A 17,061-nucleotide genomic window follows, 5' to 3' on the forward strand; every position below is an offset into this window, starting at 1 on the left:
GCCTAATTAAAAAACTAGAGAAAATTGGATTTTTCAAAATAACAAGGATACCCCTTGGATTTAATTTCCATAGCACGTGTGCTTCAGGCTGATAGGGCTCAAGGTGGTTAGAACCTTCCATGAGCAGACACCTTTTCTTTGCACAACCCCCTCTCTTGTTCACATATGCACACAGAATGAACATTTCTAAGCAATTTTAATTTACTAGAGTTTGTTGAGTATAAAACTAAAACAAATAGTTTCATCTTGTGAATTCTAGTTGTTTGCTGTCTGTTTTTATTCTCTCTATATGGTGTGGGGCGTGAGGGGTGGGGGTTCGGGCACTGGTGTCTTCCTCAGTCACCTGCCTTCATGGTACCTTGAGAAAAGTATCTCATTAAAGCAGACGCTCAACTTCCAAGCTAGGCTGAGGCCAAGAGAGATCCACCTACCTCTACCTCCCAGCCTACTGTAAAGGTACCCAGCAGTGCCCAGGTCTCTTCATAATGCTAGGGCCTCAGCTCGGGTCTTTGCTTGCACATGAAGTGCTGAGTCCTGCTGAGCATCTCCCCAGCCTCATCCGTGTCTTCCAGTTTGCCTTTAACGTCACTGTGTACCTATACCCGTGCGCTTTCTTACTGTGCCAGGCCAGTTTACAATGCAGTTTCTGTAAACTCCTCACCAGTATAGAGCATCTCAGCTGGGCATGGTGCATGTGCCTCTAATCTCAGCACTTAGGAGACTGGGGCAGGAGTATTACAGCAAGATCGAGCCTTGCCTAAACTGGTATGAGATCTGCCTCAAACAAAACCAGTTTTTTTAAAGCACCAGTTTTATTTTTTCTCTTTAATATTCATATTTTATATATATATATGAATGAATGCTCGCTCTGCCTTTGTGCACACCAAAAGAGGACATCAGGTCCTATAACTGATGGTTGTGAGCCACCATGTGGTTGTTAGGACTTGGACTCAGGACCTCTAGAATTGCAGTGCAGTGCTCTTCACTGGTGACGCTGCTCTTAACATCTCTTCAGTCCCTCTTTCACCATGTTTGCGGTCATTTTTAAGTACTATATTTACTGCCACTCTAAGTCAACCCTGACTATGTTTCTCTTGCTTTTCTTCTAATTATGAGTTTCCCAATTCTATTTCATACTTAATACAATTAACAAACTAGAAGAGGAGCTCAGTGGTTAAGAGTGCTTACTTCTATTGCAGAGGCCCTGAGTTCCCTCCCAGCACTTACATAGCAGCTCAGTTATCTGTAACTCCAGCTCCAAGAGATCCAACACCTTCTTCTGACATCTTTGAGCACCCACTCACACCTGACATACTCACATATGTGCAAATACCATACACAGACACACACACACACAAATAAAAACAAAATTTAAGTAAAAAAAGTATGGTAATTACTATACAGTAGAATAAGGCCAGGCTGACAATTTGCTGCCCTGACAGTCTGTGGAAGGGATGCCAAGCCTGAGTATGCAGGGTATGTCACTAGGCTGAGGTTACAGCCAGAGAAATGTCTTCACCAGCACTGGACTGTTGAAGAGTTGGTAGGCAGGGCAAGTGGGGAGCTTCAAAGTGCTCCCTGAAGACTGAGTGCTACTTGACTTCCCTGTTTCTCCTTCTTGCTCACTCACTGTTTTCTTGAGTCAGGGTCTTACTAAGAGATGGCTTTGAGCTTACAGTGGTCCTGTGTTACCTCTCAAGTACCAGAGTACAGGAGTGTGTGACCATACCCAGCAGCCCTGTCCTGGCAAAGTTTGCAGTGGGCTAGTTAATGAACCCGCTACTTATAAATAGGCTCTGAAAGACCTAATCAAAGTTCTGTTACTAACATCTGTCTTGGAAGAGCTTGTGAGACATGGAGAATGGAATGAAGCTCTTTCCTTGTGGCAGTGAATTGTGACAACACATGGTTTGGGCCCTGGGGTCTGAGTACTGCTAGAACCACAGAATTGCATCCTGTACCTGAGGACACAGGCTCTACCTTTGTGCTTTTCCAGATTTCCCAAGAGACCCAGGTGTCGGTCCCCGGCATTTGTCCTCAGCTCAGAAGGCAATGTTGGTCTGTTTCTATGTGATATAGAAACATACCGCTCTGGAGATGGTTTAGACTTAGCATAAAGGGTCTTTCTAGTTTTTCATTAGTTGTTTATTAGTTTTTTCCATTAGTTATTTCAGACGTATACAATAAGCCCTTCATATGTAAATTCATTTTCTGAAGAGGTTGCCCTTTTAAAACATGCTTAGTGTTTATTAAATGTCCAAAGAAAAGCATTCTTGTTTTCTACTCAGTTGGTTTCTTACTCCAAGATCCAGAGTTAGTTCAAGGTCATTGTTACTGGACTTAACCTCTGCTTCCCGTAAGTGACTTGTTCCTTTTCCTCTCTTAGTAGCAGTGCTGAGGGGATCACAGCTGTAGCCTCAGAGGCTGGGCCCAGCAGGCGGGTGAGGCTGCCTAGAGGAAGTGTTGCACTGGATTCTTTTCAGCTGTGATCTTAAAAAAAAAGGTGATTGGTCGGTATGGCTAGGCAGAGCGTCTGACAGAAATCTACCTCCATATCTAGAATTTTAATTTACTGGTTAGAAGAAATCAGTGTACGTGAAGCAGGATAAGCAGAACCTTATCCTGCCCAGTTTAGTTCTCCATGATGTGCCTATTAAGTAGCTTGAAGCTATTTTAAGAGTACAAGTTTTGACCTTGGTACTGGGTCAAGACAAACCTTCAAGCTGTTCAGCCTTTTAAAGCAGATAACACTGCCATGAGAATAACCTCTAAAATGCTTACCATCAAACCTCAGGGATTCCATAGTCAGTACTTTATTTTGTTTTATTTTTTAATCAAGCTTTACATTTTTCTAATGACTTAAGGAAGGAGCCCATTTCTTTGCAATTGTTCTTCAAATCTTCTTTCAGGGCTTTTGACAAGTCTGATGGTGGTAACCAGCCAATTCCAAACTTATTCCCCGGTAATAAATCAGCACTTGGCACTCCATGGCATAGGATGACCTAAGTTTGACCTTGCAAAGCTAATCAGCGAAACAAACTAATTATTAAAACACATCTGTGCTGCTTAGAAATGGTCAGATTTGTCTTAAACTTGCGTCACAGATCTCAGCGAGACAGCTGGCAGATGTTGTAATAGGCTGCTTTAACGAAGGTTTATGTTGTGGGGGAGAGTGGTTCTCACGAACTCCTTTGCTGCAGTTAGGTCTCCTTGTCAGGATGACCATGCCAGCTATCTGGACTTGAGCCTAGACTAGTGTCCTGTCATCTGTTCCCAAGCATCATTCTGAGGTACTGACCTGTGCTAAAGAGCTGGAGACATCAGGTATGTTGTGAGCCGAACAGATAGTTCTGTGTTCACAGCCATTACTGATAGTCAGATATGGAATTTACATCATGAATATTAGATAACACCAAAGAATTCCTGACAATTTGGTAGCTCGTGGTAAGGGCACTGTCATTACCTCCATGTCCTGTTTAGAGAGGCATGCTGTGAGGCCCTTGCTTCAAAATAGTTAAGCACAAAAATGGAAAAGGGTCTGTCTAGAAGTAACTTGCCAAATACCGGTTGATGTTGGGTGCTTGTTGCCAGAAGGTTCTATAATGGTATTTGCATTTGAAAATGTATATAGCAGAGTGCTCTCAAGTGTCTCACTGTGCTGTGCTGGGTAGCATTCTGAGAAGCATGGATGACAAGGCGAGGAAAAGCTATTCGCGGTTTCACTTGTTTTATGATGTTTATCTGCTTTCACAAAACACTGCAGAACCACTGTAAAAGTCGACTTTCTCCTTCACCATGAGGTTTCTGACTCAGGTCATCAGTCTTGACCAAAAACACCTTTACCGACCGAGCTAGCTCACCATATAGAAAGGCCTATTTCTATAAACTCATCAACCTCTACAGCTGTAAAACAACAGAAATGCATTCCTATGCATGTAAGAATATTTATTGTAGCCTTCTTGCCTCAAACTAGACAATCCAAGCACTTAACAGAACTTAGGGTAATTACATGTAATGAAAACACAGCAATGAGGAAAATAGGAGTGGCCAAAACACACATGAGTCTCATTAGAGTAAAGGTCACTTCAGAACAGGTGGAACCCTGAGGAGAAAGTTTCATTCTGTAAATTTTGGGCTAAATTAACTTGACTTTTTTACACCAGGGGATTTGGTGGAAGGGAAATGGGAGAGAAGTTCCCTGTCAGGGAGTAGGTATATTTCATCAGTGTACATCATATGCATGTATGGAAATAGCTTCTGCTCAACCCCATTAATGTGTGACAAAAATGTGATAATTATTTTTATTCACTTTACATCCTGATCACTGTCCCCCCTTCTGGTCTGCCCCTCCCACAATCCCTCTCCCCATCCCCCTTTTCCTTCTCTGAGAGAGTGGAGGTCCCCCTTGTATTTCCCCGCACCCTGGCATATCAAGTCTCTGCAGGACTAGGTGCTTCTTTTCCCACGGACACCAGACAAGACAGCCATGGTAGGGGAATGGATTCCATAAGAGCTTTAAGGATAGTTTCTGCCCCAGCTGTTCAGGACCCACATAAAGACCAGGCTGCACATCTGCTATATATGTGCAGGGGGCCTAGCTCCACCCCGTGTATGCTCTTTGGTCGGTGGTTCAGTCTTTGACAGCCCCAAGGTTCCAGGTTAGTTGGCTCTGTTGGTCTTCCTATGGAGTTCCAATCCCCTTCAGGGCCCTCAGTCCTTCTCCCAACTCTTCCCTAAGAGTCCCCAAGCTCCCTCCAATGTTTGGCAATAGATCCCTGCATCTGTCTGAGTCAGCCGCTGAGTGGAGCCTCTCAGAGGATGCCATATGAGGCTCCTGTCTGCCAGCATAACAATATCAATAATAGTGTCAGGGATTGGTGCTTGCTCATGGCATGGGTCTGCAGTTGGGTCAGTTATTGGATGGCCTCAGTCTCTGCTCCATAGCGAGCCACTGAATTTCTTGTAGGCAGGATACATTTTGGGTCCAAAGTTTTGTGGGTGGGTTGATGTTCCTATGACTCTCCTGGGGTTCCTGACTAGCTGAAGTGGTTTCTTCAGGTTCCATACCCACCCTACCCTGCTGTGAATCTCAGCTAAGGTTATTCCCCTTGATTATTGGTAGCCTCCCCTATGCCAGGTATCTGATATGTCCTCCAGATGACCCCCACCAGCTGCACATTTCCTTTCATTCTCATGGCCATCTAGTCATCTCCCCTGTCTATCCCCACACCTGATCCTGAAACGCTCCCCCTCCCATTCCCCTCCCTATTCCCCTCTCCCACACAGTTCTCTCCCTCCATCTGCCTCCTAAGACTATTTTATTCCCATTTTCTAAGTGAGATTCAGGCAATCCTTGCTTAGGCCTTCCTTCTAGTTCAGCTTTGGGTCTGTGGAGTGTAGTGTGGGTCTCCTGTATTTTATGGCTAATGCCCACTTATAAGTGAGTACATGCCATGCATGTCCTTTGGGACTGGGTTACCTCACTCAGGATGATATTTTCAAGTTCCATCCATCTGCCTGAAATTTCATGATGTCTTTGTTTTTAGTAGCTGAATAGGATTCCATTGTGTAGATGCACACATTTTCTTTATCCATTCTTCAGTTGAGGAGCCCTTGGTTGTTTCCAGTTTCTGGCTCTTAGGAACCAAGCTGCTGTGAACCTAGGTGAGCAAGTGTCCCTGTGGGGGGGGTGGGGCATCTTTTGGGTGTGTGCCCAGGAGTGCTATAGCTGGGTCTTGAGGGAGAGCTGTTTCCAGTTTTCTGAGGAACCACCAAGTCTGTCTCCAAGGTTCGCACTCCCAGTTCCCCTCGCTCCACATCCTCGCCAGCTGAGCTGTCCCTTCAGAGTTTGATCTTAGCCATTCTGGCAAGTGCAATATGGAATCTCAGAGTTCTTTTGGTTTGAATTTCTCCAATGACTAAGTATTTTGAACATTTCTTTAAGTGTTTCTTGGTAATTTCTATTCCTCTGTTGAGAATTCTGTTTAGCCCTGTACCCCATTTTTCAGTTGGGTTATTTGGGTTGTTAATGTCTAACTTCTTGAGTTCTTTGCAAAATTTGGATATTAGCTCCCCGTCAGATGTGGGGTTGGTGAAGATCTTTTCACAGTCTGTAGGCTGCTGTTTTGTCTTATTGACAGTGTCCTTTTCCTTACAAAAAGCTTTTCAGTTTCACGAGGTCCCATTTATCCATCATTGGTCTTAGTGCCTGAGCCATGGAGTGCTGTTCGGGACGCTGTCTCCTGTGCAGTGAGTTTGAGGCTCTTCCCCACTTCCTCTTCTGTCAGTTCAGTGTTGAGGTCCTTGATCCACTTGGACGCGAGTTTTGTGCAGGTTGATGGATACAGATCTATTTGCATTCTTCTACACATAGACATCTAGATAGACTAAAACCAACTTTTGAAGATGCTTTCTTTTTTACCATTGCATGGTTTTGGCTTTATTGTCAAAAATCAAGTTTCCTTATGTGCGTGGGTTTATTTCAAGGTCTTCAGTTCTATTCCATTGACGAACCTGTCTGTTCCTGTACCAATGCCATGCAGTTTTATTACTATCGCTATGTGTGCAGTACAGCTCCAGGTCATGGAAGGTGATGCCTCCGTCCGTGTATTGTTCAGGACTGTTTTACCTATTCTGTTTGTTTGTTCTTTCCATATGAAGTGAGAATTTTTCTGTCAAGGTCTGTAAAAAATTGTGTTGGAATTTTGATGGAAATTGTACTAAATCTGTAAATTGCTTTTAGTAAGATGGTCATTTTCACTTTGTTAATCCTATATACAGATCCATGAGCATGGGAGATCTTTTCATCTTCTGATATCTTCTTCAGTTTCTTTTTTCGAAACTTGAAGTTCTTGTCATACAGATCTTTCACTTATTTGGTTGGAGTTACACCAAGATACTTTATATTATTTGTGGCTATTGGAAACGGTACTATTTCCCTAATTTCTTTCTCTGCCCATTTATCATTTAATTAAAGTAGGGCTACTGGGCTGGTTTTTTTGTTTGTTTTTTAGTTAGTTTTGTATCCAGCCACTTTGCTGAAGGTGTTTATCAGCTGTAGCAGTTTTCTGGTAGAATTTTCAGGGTTGCTTATATATACTATCATATGATCTGCAAAAAGGGATATTTTGACTTTTTCCTTTCCAATTTGTATCTACTTGATCTCCTTTAGTCAGCTTATTATATCCTAGATTTCCTGGATGTTTTGTGTCGGGAATCTTTTAGGTTTAACCTTTTCTTTGACTATGCATCAATCTTGTCTATGGTATCTTCTACCCCGAGAGTCTCTTCCATCTCCTGGATTCTGTTGGTTATGCTTGCGTCTGTTGTTCCTGTTCTCTTCCCTAGGTTTCCTTCTCCAGGATTCCCTCTGTTTGTATTTTCTTTATTGCTTCTATTTTCACTTTTAGGTCTTGAACAGTTGTATTTATTTCCTTCACCTGTTTAATTGTAGTTTCCTGTATTTTTCTAAGGAAGTTGTTTCCTCTTTCATGACTTCTACCTGTTTGATTGTATTTTCTTGTATTTCTTTAGGGGATTTATTTATTTCCTCGTTAAAGGCCTCCATCATCTTTATAAGATTGGATTTAAGGTCATTTTCTTGTGCTTTGGTTGTGTTAACTTGCTATAGAAGGGTAGCTGTGCCCTCTTTTTTGCTGATTGAGTTCTTTTGAGGGCCTTTAGCCAAATAGATGGATTTAGTCCCTGGATGTTCCTGCTGTAGTATTGGGAGGGGCTAATCTAGATGATCCTGGTGTGGCAGGCCTCTGATGGCTATCCTTGGGCTGTATAGTTTCAGATCAGCAGGTTTGATGAAGGTGGGCTGAGAGGTAGCAGGAGAATGGAAGTCCTTTGGGATAGCAGGCTGCTCAGGGAAGCTGGGGATGCCCTAGAGGTTTCAGTGGGCAGGGAAGATGAGTGTGGGAAGAGACTCTAGCCTGTATGCTTCCCTCAGCAGGTCTGATGAAGGTAACAGGATAGTGTAGAGGTGGTGGGATAATGGAGGTTGTAGAAGATCAGGCCACTCAGGGCAGCTGGGTATGCCCCAGAGAACGCAGCAGGCAAAGAAATAATGTGTTAATTTTTAGGAAAGAATTCTAGCCTAGCTTGAACATGTAGACCATTGTATTTATAGAGGTGGAGAACCTTCAAGATCCTCTGCTGCATTGTGCTTTCCTCTTACTGAAATAAGAAGTGTTTTAAGATGCTCTGTCAGCCAGAGGATGTAGTCAGAGTACTTGGAAAAGAGCTCTAGTGGAATATGGAGCTGAAGGGACCAGAGTGGATGCAGACAGCTGGTGGGTAGGCTAGCCCATTAGCATAGCCAAGAAATGTGACCATGATTGACATGGGCAGTTTAGAAAGGAGGTGGTGGGAAACTGAACATATCCAAAAAGTAACTAGAGATGAAACAAGGGGATGACATCAGTAATGGAGATGAAGGAAAGGCAGCATAAAGCCACAGAGCCAGAAGGCACAAAGTCACAGACGGCTTCCCCTGGTGAAGCTTGAAGGACCACAGCACTGAGACAGAAACAGGAGAACAGATTGAGAAGCAGGGATCTGAGGCTTGGCTGCTGATATGTGCCTTTTGACCTGTGTAAGGGGAGTGCTGTCCTGTGCCCTACCAAGTGGGGCTTGTTTTGTTTGTTTTGTTTTGCTTTGTTTTGTTTTGTTTTGTTTTGTTTTGTAGGAGAGGTTTATTTTGGGGGGAAGGGGTGACAGAGACAAAAGGGGAGAAACAGAAGAAGAATGGCTGGTTTTGAGGCTCTGAGTTTCTTGTTGGCAAGTCTGTTTAGGCAGCATCGTGTGCAAATATAATGCAACTGCTGAACATCCAAGTAAGCAGGGTCCCCAGGAATAGGAGCTTCCGAGTGTGGATGGTTTCTCTGCCCCAAACAAGCCTGGCCAGTGGCCATTTCTCCATCCCTTATCCCTCACATGCTTCTGTATCAGAGCACCTTTCTTGTCTTCATAGGATCCAGGCGAGCGGTGCTTGACCCCAGCTCTCCAGCACGGCACATTGTTAAGTCCCTCACTTCATCTGCTGGCCCACTCTTCAAGCCACTCAGTTCATCTCTGCTTTTACGTTTTCTCCTGGAAACTGTGATAAGCAATCTTAATTTTTAAAAGGTCAGGTGTCTTTCCTACATCATGTTAACTCTGCCATGTGTTCTCTTGGACTAGAATAGCCCACAGCATTTGAATCACTGTTGATACATCATCCGAGAGAATGCAGAGTCCACAAGACCCTGGAGCTGACAGTGACTTGTCTATGGAATTGGGGTAGAGTTCTGAGGGTCACATTTGCAGACTGAAGAACTGTACTGTGAGAGGCATCACAGCGTCATTTGCTCTGAAACAGCCTGTGTGTTGAAAGCGGCTCCTTTGACTGTAGGTGGGACAGGGTCATACTGGGACTCAGTAGTGTCAAAGTATTCATACGGGCTCAAACTCAGTGTAAGGGTGGAATAGTTATTAAATAGTCAATAGTAGCAGGCTCCACCTTAATATGTCAGCAGGCCCCTGCCCTGCCTCTTCCCTCAGGCCACCTGTGAGCAATGCTGGATTATGATGGTGAGTGTGTTTAATCAGGTGTTTTCCTCGTGGATAGAGGCCCTTATCCCCAGAGTGATGATATGGGAAAATAATCTTACCCATTCAGACCTTCTCAATAGAAACCATTGTGAATATCGGCCCTCAAGTATGTCAATGCTGTAGCGTGTTGATGTTTTCAGATGTCTCATACGAATGTGGGTATTGACAATAGCATCAGACATCATGGAAAATGAGTCAAGAATTGAAAACTGAATTTCTGTTGCAGGAACCAGATAAATCACGGTGTGGTTTATAATGTTTACAGAAGTGAGTCAGTCCATCTTTCTATTGTCACAAAGGAGCTGTAGTGATGCTGTGTCTCTGAGCAGACCTTAAGCTTTTACCCATTTTTGGCCCATTTTCTCTGAGCTTTTCATTTCAGAGGTGGAAGTGATGCCACTAAGCTCCTTCCAAGGCCCTGTTTGACAGAACACATGCACACACGTTCCGCTGTGCCAGGCACACGGACAGAGCTCCGTCTGTCATCCAGTTGTTCCCTTACACTCTGCTGCTGGGCTACATTTGCTGGTCTTCCACAGGCCCTCGCTATGTTGCCCACGCTAGCCGCAGTTCACTAAGAAGACTAGTTAGTTTCCAACCCATGATTCTCCTGCCTCAACCCTCTGAGTGCTTAGCTTATGATTCTGTGCCATCTCATGCAGCTCATACTATGTTTTCAGAGAAAGAATTTTTGATGTTTATTTCATTTTTAACACATTAATTTGCTTATAGGGATTTAGGCCTTTTTGACCTCATAGATAGCATTTAAATAGTCCATCTGGATTAAATAGTTATAAGTAATTTGCCCTTAAGTACCTCAAGAGACTAGTCTTCACAGGCAAAGGCATGTAAAGAAAATCCTAAACCCAGAATGGTGGGGAGGCAAAGACTGGTGGATTTCTGTGGGTTCAAGGCCAGCCTGGTCTACATAATAAGACACTCTCTAAAAGGAGATTAAGGTGGGGAGGGAAGGAAAAGAAAGTAAGTCTGTGCCTGTCGTCTGTCTGAATATCTTTGGAACTTGATCATCTGCCCCAGGAGGTTTAGTGGATTCTGTTGAAGACCTGCAACAGTCCATATCCACGTCATTTCTATAATGCTTTGGGTGTTGGATATGATGGTGACACTCATCCAGAGCCTGGCTGTGTAGTCCAGGCTGGCCTGCAAACTGGCCTCATGCAAACCTTGTCTCGGCCTCCTGGACAGGAACCATAGGCCAGTGCCACGATTCTGCTTCGTAAGTTATGTTGTTGGAAACAAAATATTCCTTACCACTGATGATATTTTATTCCATTTGAGAAGCTAGACATAGAATGTGGACTCTCGCATGAATAGTGTTTGGACAACATTGAAGACCAACATGAAAAATGTAACAGTCACAAGAAACTGATGATGTAGAAGGAACAGGAGATAGGGGCCTAGAGTAGCAGTGAACTGCAAGAATAAACCCAAGCACAAGCAAGGCAGTTTCCATTCAAACAGTGTGTGCTGAATACCTGCACTCTATCCTGGGTCTTGTGCTACAAGGGAAAACATAGCCTCTGTCCCCAAGATGTTCTTCAGAAGATGACACAGCATTGTGTTCTATAATGCAAATTGATAATGAGGTTCATGAGAAAATGTGCCACTCGTGGCTGGCACATCCATGCTAGTTGTCCTTATGTAAGTAATTCTGCAAGCACGATATTTGCTGTGGTGACTCTGCACTGATTCTTTGGTCTAGACATTGGAGATTATTTCTGTGAGTTAGTTTGCATACACATCAGTTTAAAGATAGAAAGTTATATGAAACACAAAGCTGTTTTTTTCCCTTCCTGCATGCTAGGAGGACCTGAGCATGCCTCTGTTTACCAGTGACAGCTAGGCTACAGTTAATGAGCCAAAGTGAAGCCACCATGGCCCCTGAGCATGCCAGGCTTGGCACATCGTCATGTCCTAACTGCACAGTTATTCAGCATTTCCCAGTGGTAGTTTTAGGCAGCTCAGGGGACAGCTGAGCACAGGAGGAGTCTCTGCTGTCCCTGTAGCTGAACAAACAGCACGCTGAGCATGGCTAGTGCTCATGCAGGGAACAGGACAGTCAGTCAGTGTGGATCATGGTCTACATCGTGGTGAGAGAAGGCCGTGCAGGCGGAGACAATAACCGATGAGGAGTTAGTGTAGAGATGGGGATACAAGTAGAAGCCTCAAGTGGGGAAAAGCAATGCAAGGAAGAATCTGTCTCTTGTGCAGGGACTAGAAACAGAAGACCCTCTTTCTGAGAACAGCACAAAAGGGGGAGTCTGAACTACTGTATGCTGGAAGATTTTATATATGCATTAGTAGCTTTGCGCAGTGGCAGTATCGTAGCCAATGAGGTTTATCCGAGGCGCGATTATTGCTATATATGCATTAGTGTTTCACTGGACTATTCAAGACTCAATAAAAAGTCCACAGGGGGACGGGGCGTGTGACTCGATTGGTAGAGTGCCTACCTAGCACACGGGGGCCAGGTTCCATCCCCACTGCATAAACCAGGCTGTCATCCTGGCACTGGGGTGGTGGAGAGAGAAGACTCAGAAGTGCAGAGTCGTCCGTGACTACATAGTGAGTCTGAGGACAGTCTACAGTAGCCTGTCACATAGAGTGGGAAGAAAACAAGGGCGATGGGGAGAGGGAAGGAAGACCCAAAGGAGTCGGACTCGGCTGTGTCTGCCCTGCAGGCACTGACGCTCGAAAGCCGCTGAGCAGCTTCCTGCTGCCCTTGCGTGGCCTCAGACAGGAACCCGAGCAAAGAGTAGGGGTGCTCGTCTTCCGAAGGTTTTGCGATGGGAATCCTGAAAGACTGGCATCAGAGCAGAGACCAGAGACTGGTTTGTCACGACTGCAGCCAGCTTCATGCCCCTGAATGATTCAGGAGACCTGGATCCCCTCTACAACAACACAGAGTCGCTAGCTCCCAGGGCATATCTGAAATGAATTTAAAAAAACTTTCTCGAAGATTATTCTTATATACCTCAAAATATCTCTACTGACAATTTTTTAAAAAGTCAGTGTACTGGCAATTTTTTAAAAATTCCGTGTATAGAACATAATCTAAAGAAATCTGATTTTAAAACATAGAAGACAATATGGACCAAGAACCAGGAGGGGATAAAGTCAGCTCTAGCTGCCGCAGGTACTAGTTTGTCCAAATAAACTTGGGCGTGTTCAGGAGAAAAGGGTTTGAAACATATTTAAAAAATAAGGTACCCGGGGTTGGGGATTTAGCTCAGTGGTAGAGAGCTTTGCCTAGCAAGCGCAAGGGCCTGGGTTCGGTCCCCAGCTCCGAAAAAAAGAAAAAAGAAAAAAAAAAAATAAGGTACCCAATGTGGAAAAGAAGCAGCATTCTAAAGCTTGGTAGAGTACAAGTTAGCAGCAGATCTGCATACAGCAGTGTTAAAAGGATCTGTGAGCTGGGCTTTATGCCAAAAGAAAATAACTCAAGAGATACAAGGACAAGACGTGTCCTTGCTGCCATTCCTATTGCTGTGATGAAATAACCCTGGAAACACCCAAGGGAAGAAGGGTTATTGTATCTCACAGTTGATGGTACACAACTGGGCACAGTTGATGGTACACAGTGCAGCTCTCAAACCAACTACAGTTGTGAAATTCATTTTCAAATTAAGAAACAGAAAGCAGCTGGGTGTGGAGGTATATACCTTTAATCCTAGCAACCCGGAAGCAGAGACAGATGGGTCTCTAAGTTAGAGGCCAAGCTGTTCCACATAGTGAATTCCAGGTCAGCCACAGCTACAAATGATCATTAACACACAGGAAGAATGAGTAACAAACTGAGATAAATGCAGGAAATGATGGAGAAAGCCAGGGATGGTAACCTGAGGACCAGGAGTTCGTGGCTGTCCTTGGCTGCATAGTTCAAGGCTATCCTGAGCTACAGGGGATTCTGTCTCAAAGAATGAAGAAATGGTGCAGTGCAGATAAAACCTGCAGGCAGTGATGGGGATGACGGAAGCAGTAGGAATGCCTACCCAGTGTGTACCCAGCAGCCTCCAATATTAGTGTAAACAACTTGCTACATTACTGAGAAACCTCACAGCTTTCAGAGGGTCTGCTGGCTGAGGAAATCCTTGCACCAGTTCCTCATCTGAAGTCTTCCCATCTAAGGTTTCAGTCAACATAGGAGTAACAGAAAATGAGTACAGCACAGGAGCCATTCTGAGGAGCCATGTCACATGCATTTTATAATAGCAGCACAGACAAGCTCAGGGAACAGTAGCCAGACACAAAAGACCAAATGATTTATGGTCCTCTTTCTGTGAATGTGTGTGCTGGAGAAGCTAGCCTGCGCTTGGGAAGTAGGGCAGTGGTTTCTTTTGGCGCAGGGATGCCTAGGGCTGGCTTCATGTGCAAGAGCATCTACTAGGATGCTGACATTTTCATTTATTATTTGAGACAGTCTCATTTGTCGTTCTAGCTGCTTTGGCACCTACTAAATGGAACAGGCGGCCCTGTAACTTACAGAGACCCTCCTGCCTCTGCTTCCGAGGTGCTAGGGTTAACGGCATGTGCCAGCACACCTGGCTGTCTCCTGCCTGGTTCTTAATTGAATTTGAATTTCACAGCTGCAGTTGACTTGAAAGTTCCCTACACTGTGCACTCCAGTTCATTTTTCTGCAGGAACATACTACATTAAGATACTTCAAAATTAGGCATGGATGACATAATCCCAGACGTGTAAGATCGAGGTAGCAGGATCGGTTAGTGACTTTAAGGCCAGTCTGTGTTGTCTGAGATCCTGTTTCCAAAGAACCAAATAGTAATAGTGTTTTAAAAGTAAATGATTCTAAAGGTAAAAATAGCTATATAGAACAATAGCTTTTGTTTAGAGGCCAAAGAATGTACATTAGGTGTGTTTAGGTAGCAGCTTACAGGTATTCGTGTTTAGGTGAGCCTTTGGACCTAGCTACTCAGGAGACTGAAGCCAGAGCACCGGAGCCCACATAGCCAGATTTTTTTTTTTTCCCAAAAGGCAACTCTAGACTCTGAAGAGATGATTCAATTTGTTCCTAAAATCAGAAGGGTATGGTCTAAGCCTGGAAAGGCCTTCTAGCCATTGTCTGGGATAAGTTGGCATTGTAGCGAGTTTTCGCACAAAGGTCTCCATTGTAGCGAGTTTTCGCACAAAGGTCTCCTTAGGCTTTTTGTGTGTTTGCTGTCTTCCATGTGGTTAAGTCCATTTCTAAACACCACTCGGTCTGGCACTGCCCCTTGGGAGTTGCACAGCACTTAGCATGCATTGTTCCCTAGAGGGACCGCAACAGCAAACAGAGATGCAAATCCACTCTTGGGATAAAATAGAAATTAATTGAAGAAGAAAGAGTCTATAATTTAAGGCATAGTTAGCTTGGGGAGGAAGCTGTAACTCTCACATTTGCTGCTTTTTGTGCCAGTCCTCGCAGCTCTTGTCTGCTCAGCCGCCGTGTCACCCGGTTTGTGTTTTTGTGTGTTTGTGTATTACAATATAAGCTCTAGCACCTCCCCTCTGCATTATCTGCCGCTTGCTTCAGACCCTTCATCTGTTGGCGTTTAAATTCAGTGTTGAAATTTTGAAAGAAATACTCCACAGCAGATGAATTGTGCTTTTGCTGCAGAGATGCTGCCGCATGGATTACAAGCTCTGTTTCTCTATGCTTGAATAAACTCCATCAAAAGCACATTATCGCCCACGTCTGTGGCCAGCTGCCTAATTGTATCTGCTGTACCCACACGCTGGTGGGACATGATACCGGAGAGGAACAGAAATGATGAATTACCCCCTGCAGGTGATAGCGATCATGATGATTTTTAATTCCCTTCTTCCTCATACAGTCTAGACTGACTTCATTTCATTGGCTCCTGTCTTCTTCCTTCCTCACATGGGTGTCCCTTTGTGAAAAGACCCACCGCACTGACACACATGAAGAAGTCATTTGTTTAATTCTGTCATTATTCCTCAAATGTATGAGTGTAAAACAAACTGTTTCCTTTTATGCATATAAAGTAAACAAGCAAAAATATGGCTTAAAACGTGTTGGGTTTTTTTTTTTTTTAAATGATGCTGTTTATAACTGCTTTGCCTTATTCTCTTATTCTGTGACACCCGCAAGAGAAGGTCCCTCTGAAATAGTGTTCTGGTGCTCGGGAATGTTCTGCACTATAAGGCCACACACTGACTTTACGTTCCCACATGCCTCAAATGTCAGACTCAAGATTCTGGTAATGTCAAGAGTGGTCACCTGTCCTAGAAATCATTGTAGGCCAATCGTTCCTCTCATGATGTCTTCTGTCATCATTTCCTTCTCACTTTCCACTATGGTGGTTATTGGTGACTGCCCATTCTCCCTCTTAGCCTCAGAGACTTATAGCTTAAGCTTATCAGCTTTTTCTGACTGATATTGCACAGTGGCAGGGGGCATGATTTAATTATGACCCTGACTTTGTAGATTAGTCAGCTACCTTTGATACTTGATTTTCATGACGCTTCCTCCCAAGCAGCCCCCAGTGCTGCTGCTAACAAAATATCTATGTGCCTGCCTGATCTACCAATGTGCTTTCGAAGCTCGCTCCAGTCATTTACTGCTATTACCTAAAAGTCATGTTTCCAACTCTTTGTGGTGGTGGTGGATTCTTGTGTTTGAGTGACGTCCACGGGAAGAACATGGTTCTTTGAAATTAGCACCTGGAGCCAGGTGTACTGATGCCAGGTGTACTGATGCCAGGTGTACTGATGCCAGGTGTACTGATGCATGCCTTTAATTCCAGCACTTAGAGGGTAGAAGCTGGACGGTCTCTGAGTTTGAGGCTAACCTGGTCTGTAGAGTGTTCCAGACAGCCAGGGCTATACAGAGAAACCCTATCTGAGAGAGAAGGGAAGGAGGGATTAGCACTTGAGGACCTAAGACATCCTGCCATGGTGACAGCAACAGGATGGTGGAACTGTAATTGAAAAGCAATTTCTAGACAATAATTTTATTCTCAAACCAGCTGACATTTGATTGAAAGCAACAATCTGCCCAAATGGCTCTGCAGAAATACAAGGTCCAGCCATAGACCAGCTGGCTTCCCTAACTGCATTTCAGGTTGAGTTTTTCCTTTCTATCTCTAGAATCATATCTCTAGTAATCCCCGTCAGCCTGAAATCCTGGACGGTACCCAAACCAAGGTATCCCAAGTACTGTCTGCACGTCCATGCATGTCTCCAGTAAAGTAAATACATCCAAAGCATAATTAAAGGGCAACAGCAATGGCAGGGACTATGAGAACACTACAGGAAGTTACTTTAAGTTTGCTTATTTCTAGAATGTTTTATTTACTACTTTTAGATTACAGTTGACCTTGAGTAACTGAAATTAAAATAAACACATAAATAAATAAAACATGATAAGGACAGATTGCTAAATAGCCAATGAGAAGAGAGACTAAGGACATTCTAGATCTTGC

At 44.0% G+C, this 17,061-nt stretch overlaps 1 protein-coding gene and 1 pseudogene across 1 annotated transcript in view; both read left to right on the top strand.

The window, feature by feature from the left end:
• Positions 1-17,061, top strand: part of Prmt3 (protein arginine methyltransferase 3) — an 89,899-nt gene that overhangs the window by 53,192 nt on the left and 19,646 nt on the right. The window lies entirely within an intron of this gene.
• On the top strand, positions 11,921-11,983 carry LOC120100115 (U4 spliceosomal RNA; annotated as a pseudogene).

This window comes from Rattus norvegicus, chromosome 1 (genome assembly GCF_021556685.1).
Source record: "Rattus norvegicus strain SHRSP/BbbUtx chromosome 1, alternate assembly SHRSP_T2T, whole genome shotgun sequence".
NCBI classification, from domain to species: Eukaryota; Metazoa; Chordata; class Mammalia; order Rodentia; family Muridae; genus Rattus; species Rattus norvegicus.